Raw genomic sequence first — 3,416 nt, forward strand, 5'->3', positions numbered from 1 at the left:
AAATAATGTATCATCACAATATATAAAACCAACTGAAAATATTCAAAGGAGAAACAGTCAAAATCAAAGAAGAAATAGTCAAAGATTTTAACATATTTCTCTCAATAACTGATGGAACATATGCTACAAAACCACTAAGGGTATATACAATTCAAACATATATAGAACACTGACTCCAACTGAATTAATTATATGAAAGAATATATCCATAAACTGTAGAAAACATATTCATTTCTTCATACTCATATGAAGTTGCAAAAATTAACAATATGTTGTTCCATAAAAACTCAATACAATCAAAAAAAAATCATTTAGATCAAAACATAAGTTCTGACCATAATAAAAGGAAGTTAAAAATAGAATGACAAATGCTAATTGGAAAATCTTCAAATGTCTTTTATTTTAGCTTTACAGTCTCAAATAATTTGAGTCCAAGGAAGAACAAATGTAAACAAAAATAATTTAAATTAAATGATAAGGTATCAAAGTTTAAATGACATGAAAACTTTCGAAAGCTAAAATCATGCCCATAGTGTGAAAGTGTATACACACAATTAATTGAATCAGAGATGAAGAAAGGCTAGAAGTCGGCAACATAAGATGATGACTGGACAAGTCAAGAAGGAAAAAATGGAGATAAAACTTTAAATTAATAAAATACAGCACACTTGTAATCCCAGCTTTTGGGAGGCTCTAATCAGGAGGATCACTACAAGCCCAATCTAGTAGTGAGACCCTGAACTCCATATAGACCCTTCCCTAAAACATAGGAAAACAAAAAGAAATATGCTTTTAAAAAATACAATAAATTGGGGCTGGAGAGATAGCTCAGTAGAATAAGCATCTGCCTGGAAAGCACAAGGTCCTAAGCTTAAACCCTGATACCAAAAATAAAATAAAATACAGAGCAAATATGTAATGAAGAGAACTAATGAATATGAAAATTGATACTTGGAAAATTAGCAATTCACAAGACATATTAAAAGAAAAATAAGTCACCAAAAAGCAAACAGAACATCGAGGTCCCATGGGCAATAAAAGTAACGAACTATGATGAGTTCACGCCCCATCTGTATTCCCCTGGACACCTTCTTGCAGTGCAGACACAACAAAAGCATGCTCAAAGCAGGGTCAGGGGTGTTAACCATCTTGAGAGTGCGTGTTAACACCTTACCAACAATGTGTCTTTTGCAGTAAACTTTTTTATTGTAAACGTTCCCCATATTTAATGATCACCCCATACTAATCAAGAGTGTATGGCAATTTCTGACAAATGCAAATTTCACAAGTGTGTCCCTAGTCACTTTATTTACCAGATCTGGCACTGCACAATTTCTGACTCTTCTTCCAAAGTCCAAATGACCACAAAAGGTAAACATTTTTCGTAGACTCAGGACAGTGAAACAACCACAGCAGTGCAGCAAAAGACACTGATGAAAAGAGGGCTTCCAGGACTGCTCCACAGAAAGCGAAAACTACGGGGTGTGTATCCAAAGCAAGGGAAGTGTTTGAGGAAGATGAATGGCAATTGCTATTACTGTAATAATTTCTTAACTTTAAATGTTCACTGTGTGTTTTGATCACATCTTTTAATATTTATATAGGTTAACTTTTTAGAAAACAACAAAGATCACAGAAGAAGAAACTTTTGAATATACCTAGAGTATTAAGGATATTGAAATAATTAAACTTTTCCATAAAGAAAATTTTCAACCAAAATGATACCACTGGTGAATTCTCAAACACCTATGTAAGAAAATTACATAATTGGACTCATGTGTACACACCACACTGTCTCCTTGGTATGAGAAACTGAAAGAGTAAATAAAGATCAAAATGCTCAATAGATAGTATGAGGTGGGAAAAAATTGTTCAAAAGGAAAGAAGATTTAGGGTCGGGGGAGCAAGGAAGGGGACAGAGAAAAAATATTTTGAAAAAGGATAAAGTGGGAAAAAAATCTTTGCAAATAGGAAAGGGAAAATGGGTTGAAGGAGGAGAGAAGATTGGGAAAAACAGACAAGTCTTAATACATCATATATAGGTGCAAATTCCCAATGATTAATGTGACCATTATGTATATCTAAAATGTACCAGTAAACTTAATTATATTTTTTAAAAGAACACTAAAGAACTCTGAATACTAATAAGGCTTATGAGAACTAATATATGTAGAAAACAGCTGGAAAAATACATAAACGGTTTCACCCTCAATAAGAACGATGCCCCATGCCCACACTGCTTCTGGTGGGGTCATTTCTATCAGATAAGAATATCATGCTGGCATGAGGAAAAGGACAAGTGAAAAGAGGTAAAATATATATCCATTTATATATGCAAAATAGTTTGATTAATTATACAGCTGATTTCTTCTAGTCCTTTGAAAGGAGCAGTTAATGGTTAAATTTTTTTCTTTTTATTCTTATTATTTATTTTTCTTGTGAATTTCTTACAACTCTTCTGCTATTGTTTTGTTTTGTTTTTGCTTTAAACCAGTCTTGCATATTTATACCTGATAAGCTGAACTAACTTGAAGAAAACATCATGCAATACAGCAACCGCTGTTGAATTCCTATTACTTTTAGTGAAATTTTTTAATTTCTAATCTTGTTTTTTCCATTATTTTATGTTCTTTAAAAAAATAAAATAAAATAAAACAAAAAGTAGCACTATGGTATTTCCCTGTCCACTTTATTCACCAGATCCAGCACTATACAACTTCTGGCTCTTCCAAAAGTCAAAATGGTCATGAAAGGTAAGCTGTCTGAATTGAAGGCAGCGATGGACACACAACTTCGGGAGGCACAATGGGGTAAGTATAAAGGGACATAATGACAATGTTTTATACTGTAATAAATTTAAAATATACATAAAAAGAAAATAATGTTAGCATTACACAAATTCATTCAGAGCCTAAACAAAGAATGTATTCTTCCCAAGCCATCTTGTAAAGTCAGTATATCTTTGATCACAAAATCTGGCAAGGATATCCAAGAAAAAAGTTAGAGACCAACGTCTCACATGAATATAAATGAAAAATACTAAATAAGATATTTGCAAAATAATTCAATATAACTTAGAAGATAATATATTATGATTATATGTGCTTGCTCAGGAATATAAAGTCAATTTAATGGTCAAACATCAATGAACATGATCTACCTTATTAACAAAAAAACATAAGAAAATTACATCATCATGTTACTGATGCAATAAACTGACAAAATTGATGATTGAACACTTGCCACAAACTGAAACTAAAACAGAATAGCTAAAATTTTAATAAGGGCATCCACAGAAAACACTTTAGAAAGTATTTCATTTGATGGTATTATATCCAAATTTATAATGCAAGACAAAAAAATAAAAATATAGATTGCAAAGAAAGAAAAAAATCATTGTCTTTATTTACCAGATA

Source organism: Octodon degus, unplaced genomic scaffold (genome assembly GCF_000260255.1).
Source record: "Octodon degus isolate 3935 unplaced genomic scaffold, OctDeg1.0 scaffold00006, whole genome shotgun sequence".
Taxonomy (NCBI): domain Eukaryota; kingdom Metazoa; phylum Chordata; class Mammalia; order Rodentia; family Octodontidae; genus Octodon; species Octodon degus.